The 19,829-nt window shown below is 23.6% G+C and overlaps 1 non-coding gene across 1 annotated transcript; it reads left to right on the forward strand.

Annotated features, from left to right (window-relative positions):
• Positions 1-9,533: 9,533 nt before the first annotated feature.
• On the forward strand, positions 9,534-9,606 carry Trnav-aac (transfer RNA valine (anticodon AAC)). Its single transcript has one exon. It is a non-coding gene; the product is annotated as a tRNA-Val (tRNA).
• The last annotated feature ends 10,223 nt before the right edge of the window (positions 9,607-19,829 follow it).

The following is a 19,829-nucleotide window of genomic DNA, read 5'->3' on the forward strand; positions in this document are numbered from 1 at the left end:
TTTTTTAAAACGAAAAAAATATCATAGAAAATAAACTTTATTTACTCGCTCAATAAAATAGACGTCATATCATTTACTCGTAAAGTGAGTTTGCAAATTTACAAGTTGCATTTTCCCATAATTTGCATTTCCTTTATACTGCAAAAGAAGAGTGAGTGTGTGGAAGGAAATAATGTCTCCGTTCGATATTTGTTGTTGTTGTTCTTGTCTATGTTTGCAAAAATTATGCATTGATGCATTATTATCACAACAATTTAAATTTAAATTTTATTCCAGGAACAATTTTATCGAAAAAAGTACCAGGCGTTCTCACTGAACCCTTTTTTTAAGAGAAAACAATAAAAAAAAAATGTCACATGTGTACTGTGTTATCACTTTGTATCGGCCTGCCATAAATCAAAGTGCGTTAATCCTTATCTACGAATGATGTTCCATTGTGTCAAATGAAAAAAAAAACAAACAAATAAAAAAATCGGACAAAAAACGACATTTATCAATCAATCAAATCGTGAGCGAGACAAAAAAAAAATTCAATTGAGTTCAAATGAAATAGATTAATCCATTTCAAATCCATCCAATTTATGGACTATTTTTTTTTGTTGTCTATAAAAATTTACATTTGTCTCGATGTGACTCGAAATTGGATGAAACATTGATACGTTCATTAAAAAAATTTTTTAACCAAAAGCTTCAGGTCATGAAAAGTAGAAAAAAATCAAAAGTCCACATATTTGATATGATCATCAATTTTTTTTTTGCCTGCTTTTCAAACAGAAAAAGGATTTCCGTTAACTCTTTTTTTTTTGCAGTTTCCTGAAAGTATTTTTCTCTACAACTTTAAACCGGAATTCTCATCATTTTTCTCTTTTTCAGACAAAAAAAAAATTTGTACGACGACACATTTAATCATTGACATTCGAACGACAATAATTCTCCTCAATGGTATTGCATGCGGACAAAGAGCTTTTTTCTAACATGACTGCAAATTTACTTTCAATAGAAGCAGAGAGAAAAAATAATTTGTTGATATCTGTTGTGTTCTATATGAAATACTAACTAGAAATTCTGTCAAGTGTAGGCAAACTTTTGAATTATGAATGAAAAGAGAGCAGAGTTTGTCAACTCATGAAATTCTGAAAAGATAAATTCATTGAGAGTATTTGACTCAATTGCCGATGATACTAACGAATCTGCATTGTCATGGTAGAAATCGAGTAGAAATGAAAAGGTAAGAATTATTGGAACAGAAATTTCCGACCAAAAAACCATTTGTTCTAATCGCTCATGTGAATCGGTGAGTAGGATGAACAAGTTAGGAGTTAAAGGTTTTAAGTTTTTAAATAAAAATTAAATTAAAATAAAAAAAATTTTTAAAAGTTAAACAAAATAATAAAAAATTATAAATAAGAGCCCTTTGATAAATTTTTATCCATTTGGAGCAAGATTTGACAAAAATGGCTTTGACACAGTTTTGAAAAAAAATTAAATCAAGCATTGCTCTTGATAAGGTTAAGAAATTTAAAAAATATATATTTTTTGAAAATATTTTAAAAATTATTTTTTACATACTTATAAAAAATTTATATTATTTTTAATTGATTTGTTTAAATTAATTTTTTTACAACAAAATAAGGCAATCAGTAAAAATTCAGTAATTTCTTTTTTAAATTTAAAACTGAAAAAAATTTTAGTAAAAAAATAAAAAAAAAAAATTAAAAAAATAATAAAAACCTTTCTTTTGGATTGAAAATGTAAAAACTATAGTTAAAATTTCAGAATTTGTTATGTTTTAAATTTTATTATTTTTTTTTTTTGGAAAAAATATTTTAAGAAAAAAAAATTGAAAATATCGATGAATAAGTAATTAAAATTTTAAAATAAATTAAATAATTAAAAATAAATAATCTTAATTTTACGTAAAATAGAACTTTATAACAAAAAAAAATATTTTTAACATATTTTAAATAATAGGTAATACAAATTTTAATTAGATAATTTTTTTTGGGTAAATTTTTTTTCTATTTTTTTAACTTATTAAAAATTATAAATTATTTATTTATTTTGAGAATATATTTTTTCAATTTAAAATCGATTTTTAAATTCGCCGATAATAAAAATTGCTCATCATCAGGGTTATTGTTTTAAATATTTAGAAAATGATATTTTAAGACAAAAAATTTTAAATTTATTTTGACGGTGTTAGATGAATATTTTTTTTTAATTAAAATTATTTATTTTACGTAACAAGTAATTATTAAATAAAATAAATAAATTTTAAAGATTAAAAAATAAAAAAAAATATTTTATCTAAAACATATATAAATAAATATATGATTATGATAAATTAAATATTTCTAATTTTTTTTTAAGTTTAATTTTGAAATTTTTTATATTCATTTCGTTCAAGTCTTATAATGTACTTAAAATTTTTTTTCTTGCAAAATTGATTAAATCAGCTAAAAAAATTAATAGTTCTTTAAAAATTAAGAAAAAATATTTCAAATTATCATAATGAAAATTATTATTTTTATTTACAAAATTAAAAATTTTTACACACAATTTAATAAAATAAGTAAATTTTTACTATGAACCTGATTTAAAAAAAAATACATTTTTTATATTTTTTTTCGCTCAAGAATATACAAAATTTGGAAAAATTCTTTGTTTTTATCCGAATTTTTTTTTCAAAATTTTCAAAATAATTAGGAAGAAAAAAAATTAAAAAGTTTTTAACAATTTTAAAGTACTCTTGAAATAAGAAGAATTATTATTCAAATTACAAATTCCAATACAAAGTCAAATAAATCAAAAATAAATTCTTAGAATTCTTCATGAAAACCGTTCACCTTAACTCAAAAAGAAAATATCCGAATGTATTGACTTGATAAGTTTATCACTGGTCAACACAGCATGATATAATTTTTCTCTTGATTCCTTAACTTTCCCGTTCACAAGCATTTAAAATCGAGTACAAATAATGGTCAAACAGATAGAATTTTCCCCAGCAAAACTCTCTCCTGGACATTCCAATTATATTTGTGTTTCTGCTGGTCTCGCTTGTGCTTGTGCTTGTGTATTTACAAAATCAATTGTGAATAGGTCAAATGCAAAATGATTAATAGTCTCAATATTTTAGTTTCAATAAAACTGTTTTATTTGGCTTAAACTGTATAAATGCAGCTGAGCTCTCTTTTTGTGTTTGAGTTTCGATGTATTTTATCTGAATAATGGATTTTATTTTTCTCTTCCTTTCTTCGCTTTTCATGTAGTTTTTTTTTTATTTTTGCCTCTCTCGCTTTTATCCCCGATATGTACATTGAACGTCCTTTTGTGCTGGCTGGATGAATTGCTGCAAGTGGTTATTAACGACGACGTTTCGACATCGTATATAATAATCATTTTGTAGTTTGTACCAATTTTTCCTGGTTTTATCAGCGATTCATCCTGTGTCGAGTCCTGAAAAGAAACGAAAAAAATATAGAAAAAGTAGTCGTCTAAGGAACGAGATACTAAATCGCATTTTCGCTTTTTTATACTCCTCACTTCACATTTTCATACTCCTCATATCGCAATTTTAACAATTTTGTACTCCTTATTAAACAATTTTGTACTCCTCAATTCACTATTTTGAACTTCTTATCATTTGAAAACTTTTCCCATTGAAATTTCATTTAATTTCACAATTTTGTACACCTCACTTCACATTTTCGTAATCCTCAAGATCTTTTTTCACATTTTCGTACTCCTCAAGATCTTTTTTTTCACATTTTCGTACTCCTCAAGATCTTTTTTCACATTTTCGTACTCCTCAAGATCTCATTTCACATTTTCGTACTCCTCAAGATCTCATTTCACATTTTCGTACTCCTCAAGATCTTTTCACAATTCCATACGCCTCATAGTCAACCACTCACACAAAAAGACGACAAGTCGAGTTTCTTACCGCATTTTTTCTTCGAAATGCGGTAAAAAAAATGAAACTCACACCCTAATTCACTTCATTTATTTAACTTGGTGATAGATGTTAAAAGCATGTTTGTACAAAATGATCATCATTTGTATAATGTTCGAACATTTGATTTGATTTTCCTCTTCATCTAACATGTGTGTTTGTGTGATTCTTTTATCAGCGGCATCATCATCAATGATTAGTTATCCTCATTTGTACTCATTTTGCGGTAAAAATCATCGGATCGTTGTGTAACGCGCGCGCCGTTTATGGAAAATAATCAGCTTAAAACCAAGTTTTTTTGAGGTAAATATAAATTTAACGTTTTTTTTTTGTTCGTTGCTGGTTGTGGCGGAATACAAATAACCGACTTATTTGCGAATTTCAAACAAGTGCGCAACATTAATATGAAATAATAATGCTTTATTTACGAGTAAATGTTGCAGATTGTTGCAATAAAAGGATATTTCATAGATTATGCACAACGCATTATTTTTTATGGGGGAGGTTTTTTATTATTGCTCGTTGTTTCTGCGCGCCGGAATGACTTATGTATGTGTGTTGTTGCAATAATAATTTAGTAAATGGATTAAAATTGTGCATTTGTTCATGCTCTCGAGAAATTGCGCCAGAACTGAATGCTAAAAAGGTTAAGTAAGATTTATGCCAAGATCTGGCTTTGTGAGAGGGGGTTTTAATCAATTTTTGCAAGTTTTTTGATTACTTTTGGATTCAATTTATTTCGTTTAAGAGTACAATGCCAAATTTTCATCAGGGATGCGCCATTTTTATTTGGCGCCTTTTTTAATTTTTCCCGCCATTTTTCAATTTTCGTTTCGTTTTGAGCAGAAAAAAAGTTTTAAACTTATCAATTTTATGAAATTTAACTTAAATGAGAAAATATAAAATAATTTAATTTCATAAATTTTAGATTTACCTGTCTCTTAAAGTTTTTCTGCCTTTTTTTTGTTTTGGCGCCTTTTTTAATTTTCCCGCCATTTTTTAATTTTTGCGTTGTTTTAGGTTGAAAAAAGTTTTTAACTTAAACTATAAAGACTTCTGAGACTTAAACTTCATAAATTTTTACCTTATTCCAATTCTTTAATTTTTCCCGCCATTTTAGATCTTAATGTTTATTTTTAATATTTTCGCGCCTTTTTTTAGATCTTGGCGCGGTTTTAGCTTTACTTATTTTTTTTTAAGTTTCAGTACATTAAAATTTTTTAAAATTTCCTTTTCAAATAAAAAAATATAAATTTTTTTGAAATTTATCATTTTTCAGCTAAATTTAGGTAACATCTCTGTCACAAAGAGTCAAGTCAAGCAAAGATGCCATTAAAAAGTGTTCAACACAAAAAAAAAGTGTAAAATAAGAGACAAGTGACTTCTAACAAACACAAAAAAAAAGATTTAAAAGTTAACAAGATGATAAATTGTCTCTTCACTTCCTTCCTTCATGACTCGTTGCCTGCCTTTGGAAAAAACGATAAAGAGAAGTGCGTCAAAACTTTTGGACTTTTCCGTACCCCGTAATGACACATTATTTGAAAAGTTGTATCTTAATTTCCTTTGTCTTTGACGCTTTTCTACTTGGCTTGCGTTCCGCAACATTGCAAACATTTGAGAGATAACTTTTTTTTTTTTAAATAAAAACATAAAATTGTGTCAGAAATTAAATTATGGAGAAAATTGCGTGCTTATCCTAATTCAATTCAAAAGTCACTTTAAAGTTGTTTCCATTTTTCGAGATTTATTTAAATATTTTATCTCGCACTTCGAGAGAGAGAGAACAAAGTGTCACAAAATAGCATCAGAGGAAAGGCATGAAGAGAACGATAAATGATTTTAAAATTCATATTTTACTCGCTGGTGTCCTTTTATGACAATCTAATTACTGGGAAAAATAAACATTTTATTTCTGGCGCGTTATCAAGACGAGAAACTTTCCAGATTTACATATAAATTGAGTATTAATTTGTATTTGTTGTTGCTATGTTCAGTATTTTTATCATATAGATGACGTGGATTTTACTTTTTTTTATTGGAAAAAGTATTAAATTGGCATTGAAGCGTTGAAAATTACTTTGAGAAAGAACATATGTGTGAAAATGACTCATTTTTGCGTGAGAATTATTTTAATAATTAATTTTTTGAAGGACAAAACTGTTTTTTTTTAGAATTTTTAATTATTAGCAGATTTATTAAAAAAAAATATCCAGATTTTTATTAATTAATAAAATTTTAATAATTTTAATTTAACTACGGAACAAATTTAAAATATTTAAAAAAAAATAATTTATAATTTATTAAATTTTTTATTTAAATAAATTATTTTTATTATTTATTTATTAATTAAAAATATTATTTTTTAATTAATAAAAATAATACCTAGTTTAAAATTTAAAACAAAATATTTTTTTATACTTTTTTAAAATGCAAATTTATTTTTTTTTTAAATAATAAAATTAAAAATATGTGAAAAATATTTTTTTAAAATTTTAATAAGTTTTTTTGATTCGTTCGTTTAAAGAATAATAATTTTAAAATTTAAAAAAAATTATATTGAAAGATAAAATAAATAATATTAATATTAAAAATTACATTTAATTTTTTTTAAATATAAAAAATTTGATAAAAGTTTAAAAAAAAATAATAATAATTAATAAATATTGAAAAAAAAATATTAATTTTAGTTTAATTTATTTTTTAAAAATAAAATACAAAAAAAATAAATATTAAAAAATTGAAAAAATTTAAAAAATTTAAAAATATTTCAAAATTCTTAAATTAAATAATAATAAATTAAAATTAATTAAAATATTAAATTAAATAAAAAAAAATTAATGAAAATTAATAAATTAATTAAATATTTAATAAATTAAAAATTTTCTTTAAAAATTCATAACATTCAAAAAACTGAAAAAAAATTTCCTAAATTTTTACGAAAAAAAAAACAAGACACCTCCATCGATCCATTTTCTCCTCATAAACAAGAACATGTAACACAAAACCCACACCAAAAACAGTTAAATGTTTATTATTTCGCTTTTTTTTTGTAGATATCCTCATTCCACACCCATGTTATGAACATAAAAGCAATTCACAAGACGAAACTTTAGACAAAGGAACGCGCAACGCAGTCATAAAAGACAAAACACAAAAGCAACGACTAAAACTAATTAAACACGTTGTAGTTGTTGTGTCGGTCGTTAAACTTAAAGGTCTTCTTTTTACACATGTTGTTTGCGAACTTTTTTTTTTTTTGCTCACATCAATCCGAGGGAACCATGTTACAACATTTCACCTCATCATCCCGCCGAAAAAAGCAAACAAATGTTATGCGAATGAGACGATGAGTTTATTAAACAGATTGTTTAGACGAAATAAATTCTAGGAGATGTAGACTTGTGCTCAGGTAAAATTTTCTTGAAAAAAATTATTTTGTCTAGAACTTGACTGCATCGCCAGAGAAAAGGTAGATGAGGACTTTAAAATAACATAACAATGAAAACTGGTTGAGAAAGAAATTTTAGCATTTCAAAAGATGCACAAATGTTTACACGATGAAACCACAAAAGAATACACACATCACGCTGCTTGGATCAACTTGAAATGCCATTTTCAGGGAATTATCTTGTCTTATTATTATGTTTGTTGGTTGCAAAGTTGCATGAAGTGCCACTTTTGAAGCGCTTCTTTGTGTTGATGATAGGTTGAAAAAAAAAATTATATAAAAAAAATATTTTAAAAATATGCTTTTCAAAACAATTTTTTCAGCACAATTTTTCAAAATTCTAGCGAAAGAAAAAAAATTCGAGTTAAAAAAATTTAATTTTTATTACGTCTTACTAAATATCAAATGTTTGGCCTTTCATGTTTTTTTCTTTCGGTTAAATTTTGAAAAATTTTCGTTTATTTTCAACTTTTTCAGGGCCTTCTTTCAGTAAAAAGCATGTTTTAAAAATATTTTTTTATAATTTTTTATTTTATACTTTTTGGTTATTACAAAGGATGTCAGTTTTCCTTAAAGTTGTATGAAGATTTTTGACGCTTCTATTGAGTTTTTTTTACAATCTAAAACTTTATCCCAGAGCATATTTTGAATTTTGGTCCCAGGACACATTTTGAGATTTTGACCCAGTGCACAATCTAATCAACCTTGCCCCAATACACATTATGGATTTCTCACAGAAATACCAATGAACTCAAAATACGCTGAATGGTAACAACGCCATCTTGTGAGAAGTATGGGAACTAAAAGCTTGACATCAAGATACAATTGAAATTTCAATAAAAAGCATATAAAAAAAGTTTTATGTTTAAAATCTATTTATTCGTGATAAATTATCTAATACTAATATATATAGCTCATTTAACGCGATAAGTTTCTTGTAAAAATTGATGATCAATCCAGTAGAGAGTAAAAAAAATTGATGAAAAAAAATTTAAGTCAAAATCCTCTTATTATGAGGGCTCACATACCGATTTTTCAAAATTTTTTCAACTTTTGTAGATCACGGTTCTCCGTCTCAAAATGAAGGTTTTGATGTTAGAAACAACTTTTGTTTTGGACTTTTTCAAAATTTTGCGTTTTCGATGTACAGGAGCCTTTTAAAGATGTTAGCCTCATATGAATTTCCATAAGATATTTTGAACTTTTTATGTGTTCAAATTGCAATTTATTTTTCAAAAATTAAGCGGTAGATTTCTCCAGCTCAAAATGAAGGTTTTGTCAAAACAACTTTTGTTTTGTTTTTTATTAGATGTACAGGAGCCATTTAAAGATTTTAGCAAAAAAAAAATTGATGAAAAAAAATTATTTGCCAAAATGTTAGAAACACTTTTTATGTGTTCAAATTGCAATTTATTTAACGAAATGTAATTTTTTATTTGATGATTTGATTTTTTATTTGCCCAATTTATTTTATTTTTTATTTTTTATTTTATATTTTATTTTTTATATTTATATTTTTTATAAAAAAAAAAATAAAAAAAAATATAAATTAATTTACTTAAGGTTTTTCATCAATAAATTAATTAAAAATATTTATTATTTAATTACTTTAATTTTTATTAATTTAATTTTTTTAAAATTTTAAAATTTTTTATATTACCTAGTTTAAAAATTTAATTAAAGAAAAAATACAAAAAAAAAAATTTTTTTTTCACTTTTAATATTTATATATTTTAAATTTAAAGAGCTTAATTTATCAAAAAAAAATAATTTTGCTCCAAAATTATTTTTTACTAAATATAGGTCAAAATTAAGTCAAAAATTTAATTTAATTTAAGTAAATGACATTTATTCAAGTGGGTATAATTAATTTAATCAATAAGTAATTTCTCAATTTTATTTTTAATTAATTTTTATTTTTTTTTAATTAACTTACTTTAATATTTTTTGATTTATTCAAGATCCAATGATTTAAAATTAGTAAAAAAAAATTCACCTTCGACAATAAAAAAATTTTTTTTATTTTCTACCTGATTATTCACCATTCGTCATTATCGTGACCTTCAAAAATTAAAAATATTTCGATTAACGCACAAGTGAAAGTAACTTTTAATCAATTACTTTGCATCTGTTTCTATGGAGGAGTGGTTAACTCGTCTGTCTAACACACAGAAGATCCCCAGATCGAGACTGGGTAGAAACAATTCTTTTTTTTTCTTAAACCAAAAAATTATTTTACCGAGACATTTCACGGCGCAACAAGTAAACTCATCAACCGCAAGTTTGACACGACAAAATACCATAACAACAAAGATCAAAGTAGCAACATTCTATCACGGTTGTCAACCGAAAATTTCTTCACAAAACTTTTTCTCGTCTTCTTGTCTCGTCTCGTCGCCAAACTTGTAAACATGCCACGAAAAAAAAACAAGCAAAAAAAATATAAATTAATTAATTTATCAATTTCTTCGTTTCGCGCGCGGATCTCGAGTACGAAAAACCGGTGTCTGGATTTTGATGAGAAATTTTATAGTGACGCGCAGTCGTCAGTTTTGGGCGATTTTCCCAACGAAGTGTACAGCCGGGTTAACAACAACAAATTTTGTAAAATCGCAAAACTAGAGTTTGTGCTGACGACGACGATGCGATGTCACGTCTTCTAATGTCTTCCGTTGCCGATTTTTTTTTTAAATCGAAAAAAAAGAGAAACAACAATTAAGACGAAGATTAAGACAAAAGAAAAAAAGACAAGAAACATTCAATTAAATTAAATCAACTCATTGAACATCGCGTAGTCGCATTGAAAATGCAAGCCGCACACAAAATGAATTAAACTACAATTAAAAATTAATTTATTTCGCTATCATTTTCTCCCGCAAAACTAGAGCACAAACGTGACCGCTCACACTTTTTCCAAAAGCGAGAAGAAAATTAATTAATTAGCTCTCGACTCGTTGACTCAAAAAACAAGATTTTTTCATCAAAGAAAATTTTCTCATTCATTCGAGGAAAACCAAAAAACCATCTTCAAAACAAAGAAAAACCCGAACACGACAAATATTTTCTCATATTTCATTCATTTTGCATTTCTTTGACATCCATACACAAAATTGAGAATGGCACAAATTCGAACTAATTTTAATTTAATCTATTCTTCAATTTTCTGTATTATTATTTTGACATATCCATGCGAACAAAACGAACGAGAACACATACATGAATTGCATGGAGCGGGAAAATGAGAGACGAGGAAATATGAATTAGTGTGTAGTTGTATCTATTCCATTTTATTTTGGTATCGAGTTCCATCGAACAAGGGATGGCTGGAAAATGGATACGAAAGAACCGTTTATTAAAAAAAAAAAATTAAAAAAATAACCAGACGTCTACATTTTGATAAAAAGTGTAAAAATTTATAATTTTTTTTAATTTATTTTTAATTTTTTTTTTTAATTTAAATTTTTTTTTTTTTTATTTAATTTTTTAAAATTTTATTACAAATTATTTTTTTGTTAATTAAATTAATTTATTAATTTTATTAAATTTAATTAAATTTTTAATTTTTTTTTTATTTTAAATTTCTTGAAAACTTTAAAGATTTTTTTTAGATGTAAATAATTTTTAATTATTTTTTTTTAAAGTTAAAAACATTTTTTAATGTTAAAATTTTTATCTTTTGAATTACATGAAAATCGTATCCAATATACAATTTATTACAAAAAATAAAAAAAAATAATTTTTTAAGGAATTTTCTCATGATTTTTTTTTATTTTCATGTTTTAAATTTTAATTCAAGGTAATTTTTCACGAAAAAAAATTTTTTTTTAACTTTAACTTTTTTTTTAAATAATTAAAATTAGTTTCTAGCTTTTTAAAAAATCAATAAATTAAAATATATTTTTTTAAAAATTTTATTAAATTATTTTTTTATTATTTAAAATTTTTTGAGTATTTTTTAAATAAAAAATAATATTTATTTTGTATTATTAATTATTTTTTAATTTATATTTACTTTTTTAAAAAATTTTTAAATTTAGTTCTTAATTTCTTAAAAAAAAAAAAAAAAAAAATTAGATAAAATAGTAAAAATTCTGTAAATCATAAAAAAAAATAATAAAAAAAAATTAATTAAATTAAATTAAATTTTAATTAATTATTTAAATTAAATTGAATTAAATTTAATTAAAAATTAAATTAAATAAAATCAAATTAAATTAAATTTATTTTAATTAAATTCATTAAATTAATTTAAAATTTTATTATTTTTTTAAATTCAAAAATATGTAAAAACCGACTAATAAAAAAAATAAATTTTCCGTTAAATTTGTCCTATCCACAAAACATGCTGCCTAATATAATATTTCCTGAAATATAACACATAAGTCATCATAACTCATTCACCTGCCGATATGTGTACCTGAACTAATAATATAATAATAATATGTAGACACAAAATACATTTTGTATCGATTCAAGAACAAACTACAGACAGTGTTTAATTAAAAATCGATAGATGGCTTCCCCTTTCTTCGTCCGTGTTTCCCGCATTTTCGGCATGCAGCATGTAGAACACGACCGACCCAACACACGTTCTAGATTATTAAATATTGTTATTATTAATAATAATGAGAAACTTGTACTTGTACTCCATTTGTAGCGAACACTGCCTTAGAATTATACAAATAATTGTTGTACGTGGGCCGATACTCATGTCGATAAATTCTGAGAACGCATTAGCTTATCTCCGACAAATGAAGTCGGTAGTAGCAAATTATTAAATTATATTTTGTGTGTGCTGTGCGAGGAAAAACTGTCGATCATAATTTACGGATAATGAGGTATTTAACAATTTTTTTTTTAGTAAAATTGAATTTTGTGGTAATATGTCACTCAAGTTATTCTTGTTTTAATGAGCAAAAAATTTTGCAATTTTAATTATTGTCATTAATTTTTTTGGTTAACGGATTATTTTTTTTTTCATAATTTTTAACTGTTTTCTATCAACTTTGACTCCGATAATTAAAATTAAATTTTTTTAATTAATTTTTTATTTTTTAAAGAAGTTTTAACATTTCATCAACGAATATGAACACTTCCAAGTCTCGCCATGCACAACGAAGAGGTTGCCGCCAATTTTGAATATTTCTTTTAGTTTTGCGTGCTACAGTTAATCGATAGATAAACATGATGATTGTTACGAGACATTTTCGAAATAAAAACTCGTCGTCTGTTTCTTCTAACATTGTTCACGTGAAAATCTGAAAAAATAATTAATTAAATTTTTTATATATTTTTTTTTAATTTTTTAAACTTATTTTTCTTTAAAAGAATAAATTTAATTTTTTTAATTAATTTTTTTTAATTTGATTTAGGTAAGATATTTCTAAATTTTCCCATATTTTCCGAAAATAAAAAAAAAATATTTTAATAATTTTTTCTCCAATTGTTCATTTTAAAAAAATTAATTAAAAATTTAATTTAATTTAAAATTATTAATTAGTTAATTTTTTTTATTAAATTAATTTTTTAATTTAATAAATAATTTATTTAATTGAAACTTTAATTTAATATTAATCTTATTTTTAATTTTCAATTAAATTTTTTATTATTTTAAAAATTAAAGACAAAAAATTATTTTTTTTTTTTCATTTTTAATATTTATATATTTTAAATTTATTTTTTTTATGTTTTTAAAGAATTGTTGAAATTTTATTTTTTAAAAATAAATTTTAAAATATATGAATATTAAAAATGAAAAAAAATAATAAATGTTTCGTCTTTAATTTTTAAATTTAAAAAAAATTAATTAAAAATAATATTAATATTAAATTGAAGTTTCAATTAAATAAATTAAAATAAATTAAAAAATTAATTTAATAAAAAAAATAAATTTCATTTCATTTTAAGAATTGTTGAAATTTTATTTTTGTAAATTTTTGTCAAATTTTTTTTAAATATTTTTTTCTTAATTTTCAATTTTTTTTATTTTTTTTAAAACCGAAAATGAACTTTTTTAAATTTTAATTAAATTCTTATTTTTTTTTAAATAATAATTTATTTTTAAGCAAACTTACCTGTTTCTTACAATAATTCTCCAAACAAAATGAATAAAATAAATCTAACGACATAAAACGTTTTAAATAATTACTGAGACAATCTAACATCATTACTGAGTGCAACAAGGCAAAAAATGTGTGAAAAATTAATTTCTCTGTGAACTTTTTCACATGTTCTCGCACTGTGCACTTTAGAAACGCGTCATAATTCTATTTTCCATTAGCATTGACCTCACTCACTCCTCGTTCTAAGCAAAACGTAAAAAAACAACAAAAGCCTTGTTGCCGATGCCTTTTGGGAAATTAAAATCACTGCCTTTTCTTCTCACGCACAGCTGCTCATCCAATTTCGTTCGTTTTTTTCTTTCAGTCAATGTAATTTGTCATTTCATCCGAATGAATGTCTTAATGTCAAATCTCCTTAGAAGTTAGTAGCATCACGCAAGGCCGAATTATTAGCGGAAAGCTTGTTGGTTTAAAGTAAAAAAATCGTAAAATGGTTTTTTTTAAAGTCTATCATTTTTTTCTGCGTTATAGGAAATGGTTGAACATGACAACCGCAATAACAACTATTCATATTCATATCGCAAACAATAAAAATCCAGAGCATCCACGCGAATTTCTCTCGTTTTCGTACGAACTCACATATCTCCGTGTACAGTAGATAAACTTTTCATATAAATTCTTCTCACAGATAACAAATAAAAATTCCTTATGCGGTTTTTCATATTCTAATTCTCTTCGTTGCTTCTTCGTTGGAAAGAAAGAAACAGCGGCAACCTACATGTGTAACTCGTTCCGAAAGCATGCTAAGTACAAGAATTATTTTTGTTTTGGGGAAACTAAATCACGCTGTTTTACGGTTATCATCCTAAATGATTTATGGTTTTCTTTCTTTTGTTTTTTTTTCTTTGCTCCTTATTATTTTATACACAAAAAAAAGAAAGATTTAACAAACACATGTACTAACATCATAGCACATCGCTAGGGAAGACGAACTCCTTAAATTTTTTTTTGTGTAATTTAACGACGGAGAATTTTCACCTTTAATTTACTCTAATTGTTGAAAATTTTATTTGAGGTGTCTCCTGCTGTGACGTTTCAAAAAAAAAAAAATAGTTACCTTAATTTTTATTATTACTTTTTTTATTATGCATTTTATACAAGATTTAAAATTAAATAATTTAATAAAATTAAAATAAAAAAAAATTAAATAAAGAAAATAATAAAAAAAATTTAAATTAAAAATTTTAAAATAAAAATAAAAATTTTAAAATAAAAAAATAATAAAAAAAATTTTAAATTTTTTAAAATTTTAAAAAAATTTACGAAATAATTTAATTTTTTAAATAGCTCAAGAAAATTAAATTAATCGAAAATATTTTATTATTTTTTTAAAATTTATTATTATCATTTTTTAGAATATTATTTTTTAAATAAAATTAAAATTATTTACTTAATTAAATTTTTTAAAAAAAAAATAAAATTAAAAATTTTTTAAAAAAAAAAAAAAATAATTTATTAACCTTGCTTATTTTCGAAAAATTTATATTATTTTTTTTACAATTTTTTTTTTCTTAAAATTAAGAGAAATCATTTTTACATTTTTTTTAATAATTTTAATAATAAAAAATATTAAAAAAATAAAGAAATATTTTTTAATAATAAATAATATTAATAAAAAAAAATTATTATTAAGAGTGAATTTTTTCCTAAATTCTTGTAAAATTTAAAAATATAAAAAAATTATTTTGATAAAAAATTTCATAAATAAAATTAATTAAGAATTTGAAAAAAATTTTAAATAAATTAACAAATAAAATATTTTAAAAAATATTTTTAATATATTTTTTTACCAGAATTTTATCAAAAAATCAATTTTAATATCCTTTTCACAATTTCACTTTCACATTTCTTGATTGTCTATCTCGAAGACACTTACACGCCATTTTTTCGTTATTTTTACTCACATCGGTGTCATAACTCAGAATCATAAAGAAAAAATCGACAACTAGCTTTATTGTCCATAGTCAGAACTAATAACAACCGAAATATCTGAAAAAATTTGCATACTTAAGGAGAAAAGCGATAAATGTGTGTGTTATCATTATATTGGAGGTACGGCAGAAAAAGCACACATTTTTTTCTGTTTTCTGCTTGAACAAATCTAGGATATATTAAATATCTGAGGGAATATAAAAAAATTACGTAAATTTGCCGTGCACTGCAGAAACTCACGAGAAGGAGCAAAAAAAGGTTAAATGTTCTTTTGAGTGTTTGTTTATCATCTGTTAACGGAAGGCATGAAAAGTAAGCGTTTTCCATGAGATTTTTGCATGAAAAACTGTCCAAGCGACGGTGAAAAAAAATACGAGAAAATGTAAAAAAAAAAGTTAAATTTACATACGGGGATAATTATTTTGGACTTTATATATTTTTAAATAATGAGACGTTTTTTGATGATTTTTTTTTTGTTGAGAAGGAAAATTTTCTTTAAATTTTCAGGGAAAACATAAAATACAGTAGGTTCATTAGAATTGTTTTGTTTTTGGAAAGTTTTTAATCTTTTTGGACCTGTAACTAATTGTATTTCTTTTTATGAAGAATCTTAATTGGAGTAAATTTTCTTGCTTTGTTTCAGCTTTGGCTTTGTAGATAAACTTTACAAAAAATAATGGTACAAAAGTTTTCCAACAAAAGCTTTTTTATAAAAAAAAATAATAAATTTATTTTTAAAAAAAAATTAAATAATTTATTTATTTTTTTTTTTAATATTTTTTTTAAATTATTTTATTTATTTAATAATAATTAATTTATTTATTTAAATTATTTAATCAATTTTATAATTATCATATATAAATATTTTAAATAAGTAAAATAATTTAATTAAAAAAATTATTTAAAAAATTTTTTTTTAATTATTTAAAAATAATTAATTTATTTATTTATTTAAAATTTTTTTTTATTATTTTATTTTTATTAGAATAAATAAATTTTATTTAATTAAATTATTTAAATTAATTAATTTTAATTTTTTTAATTAATAATTTAATTAAAAAAATTTTTAATAATTAAAATTATTTTTTATTTAAAAAATAATTTTTTAAATTAATTATTAAATAATTAAAATAATTTTAATTTAATAATTTTAAATTTTTTAATTAATTAAATTTTAAATAATTAAATTTTTAATTAATTAATTTTATTTTTTTTTTATTTAATCATTTTTTTATTTTTCGTTTAAATATTTCAAATATTAATTAAAATGTCAAATTTATTTTATTTAACTAAAAAATTTTAATTTTTATCAATTAATTTGTCACATCACTCACCTTCCATTTTCAAACATTTCATTTAAAAAAAGGACAAAGATATCAATTTTTATACATCTCAAAGAATAAATTGCCTGCAAAAAATATGTCTAAAAATAAATAAACTTCTCATGTCATCCTCTTACCTTGTCGACACATTTTATTTTTCGGAATTAAACACAAACAACTACGTTTTCTACCTATATAAATTTCCTCTTCAATTTTTTTTTTGTGTGTTTTGTTCTAAAACATTATTTTTGCGCTCCATTTCCATTGTAAAGCAAACTTCGTCATATTGTCTAACATTTCGGCACCGATACAATTCCTCTCTTTTTTTTTGCAGTTTAATTGGATTTCAGAGTAAGCACATAAACGTCATAAAAGGCAACCAAAAAAAAAAGAATTTTTTTTTTAGCATCAAAGTGTCCAGTTCCAACAACAACAACAATGGAGTTGTTGAAACCATACATATGAAAAATTCTGACTTTGTTGATATTTAGACTGGAAACGGACAATGTATTTAACGTTTCACACATTCGGTCGCACTGAGCAAACTAGCTTGAGAGTCGGAGCGACGTATAATCAGACATTTAATTAAAATTTTCATACGTTTCGGTCTTGCCTGGAGGTTATATTAAAATGAAATATTTAGCTTATGTTTTGTGTGTGTTGGTTTTTCGGGCGGACAGGGGAATTATTTGATAGAATTTTTAAAATTCACAAGAACAAACACACGGGTGATATATTGAAATTTATGACAATGACGCGACGACGAAAAAAAAATAGACACGATGACGAGTGTATGACGACGACAGCGGCGACGACGATGGGCTTCGATGTAAAATTGAAATTTATTGTTTTATTTTTTTTTTTTCGTTTTTTTTAACATACAAGTGAGTTATTGCCATTTTTAGTGAATATTTAAACGACAAGAATTTTTCCTGTTCAAACAATTTTTTTTTTGTAACTTTGTTGGAATCTTTTACTTCATTAACTAAAAAAAAATGAAAAAAGCTTTTTATTTGACAAAAAAAAAAAAAATCAAATAAAAGTTTTTCGTATAATTTTTCTACCTACCCTACGGACAAAAAACGGGTTAAATTGATCCTTTAAGGGATCAGTTTTTTTTTCAGTTTCAATTTTTTAGCAGTTTTGAGTTATAAAATGATTAAAAATGATAAATTAGAGCCCTCTGACAAATTTTTATCCATTTGGAGCAAGATTTGACAAAAATTGCTTTGACACAGTTTTTGACATAGTTTTTGACACAGTTTTGCTCTTGATTTAGTTTTCAAATTTTTGGCACTGTGTCAAAGAAAAAAATTTTTTTTTTTATCAGTTTCAATTTTTTGGCAGTTTTGAGTTAGAAAATGATTAAAAATGATAAATTAGAGCCCTTCTGACAAATTTTTATCCATTTGGAGCAAGATTTGACAAAAATTGCTTTGACACAGTTTTTGACATAGTTTTTGACACAGTTTTGCTCTTGATTTAGTTTTTAAAACAAAACTGTGTCAAAGAAAATTTTTTTTTCAGTTTCAATTTTTTGGCAGTTTTGAGTTATAAAATGATTAAAAATGATAAATTAGAGCCCTCTGACAAATTTTTATCCATTTGGAGCAAGATTTGACAAAAATTGCTTTGACACAGTTTTTGACATAGTTTTTGACACAGTTTTGCTCTTGATTTAGTTTTCAAAACAAAACTGTGTCAAAGAAAAAAATTTTTTTTCAGTTTCAATTTTTTGGCAGTTTTGAGTTATAAAATGATTAAAAATGATAAATTAGAGCCCTCTGACAAATTTTTATCCATTTGGAGCAAGATTTGACAAAAATTGCTTTGACACAGTTTTTGACATAGTTTTTGACACAGTTTTTTTGCTCTTGATTTAGTTTTCAAAACAAAACTGTGTCAAAGAAAAAAAAAATTTTCAGTTTCAATTTTTTGGCAGTTTTGAGTTATAAAATGATTAAAAATGATAAATTAGAGCCCTCTGACAAATTTTTATCCATTTGGAGCAAGATTTGACAAAAATTGCTTTGACACAGTTTTTGACATAGTTTTTGACACAGTTTTGCTCTTGATTTAGTTTTCAAATTAAAACTGTGTCAAAGAAAAAAAATTTTTTCAGTTTCAATTTTTTTGCAGTTTTGAGTTTTAAAATGATTAAAAATGATAAATTAGAGCCCTTTGACAAATTTTTATCCATTTGGAGCAAGATTTGACAAAAATTGCTTTGACACAGTTTTTGACATAGTTTTTGACACAGTTTTGCTCTTGATTTAGTTTTCAAATTAAAACTGTGTCAAAGAAAAAAAATTTTTTCAGTTTCAATTTTTTGGCAGTTTTGAGTTATAAAATGATTAAAAATGATAAATTAGAGCCCTCTGACAAATTTTTATCCATTTGGAGCAAGATTTGACAAAAATTGCTTTGAAATTGCTTTGACACAGTTTTTGACATAGTTTTTGACACAGTTTTGCTCTTGATTTAGTTTTCAAATTAAAACTGTGTCAAAGAAAAAAAATTTTTTCAGTTTCAATTTTTTGGCAGTTTTGAGTTATAAAATGATTAAAAATGATAAATTAGAGCCCTTTGACAAATTTTTATCCATTTGGAGCAAGATTTGACAAAAATTGCTTTGACACAGTTTTTGACATAGTTTTTGACACAGTTTTGCTCTTGATTTAGTTTTCAAATTAAAACTGTGTCAAAGAAAAAAAAATTTTCAGTTTCAATTTTTTGGCAGTTTTGAGTTATAAAATGATTAAAAATGATAAATTAGAGCCCTTTGACAAATTTTTATCCATTTGGAGCAAGATTTGAAAAAATTGCTTTGACACAGTTTTTGACATAGTTTTTGACACAGTTTTGCTCTTGATTTAGTTTTCAAATTAAAACTGTGTCAAAGAAAAAAAATTTTTTCAGTTTCAATTTTTTGGCAGTTTTGAGTTATAAAATGATTAAAAATGATAAATTAGAGCCCTCTGACAAATTTTTATCCATTTGGAGCAAGATTTGACAAAAATTGCTTTGACACAGTTTTTGACATAGTTTTT

The sequence above is a fragment of the Culicoides brevitarsis genome, chromosome 3 (assembly GCF_036172545.1).
Source record: "Culicoides brevitarsis isolate CSIRO-B50_1 chromosome 3, AGI_CSIRO_Cbre_v1, whole genome shotgun sequence".
In the NCBI taxonomy this organism is placed as follows: Eukaryota; Metazoa; Arthropoda; class Insecta; order Diptera; family Ceratopogonidae; genus Culicoides; species Culicoides brevitarsis.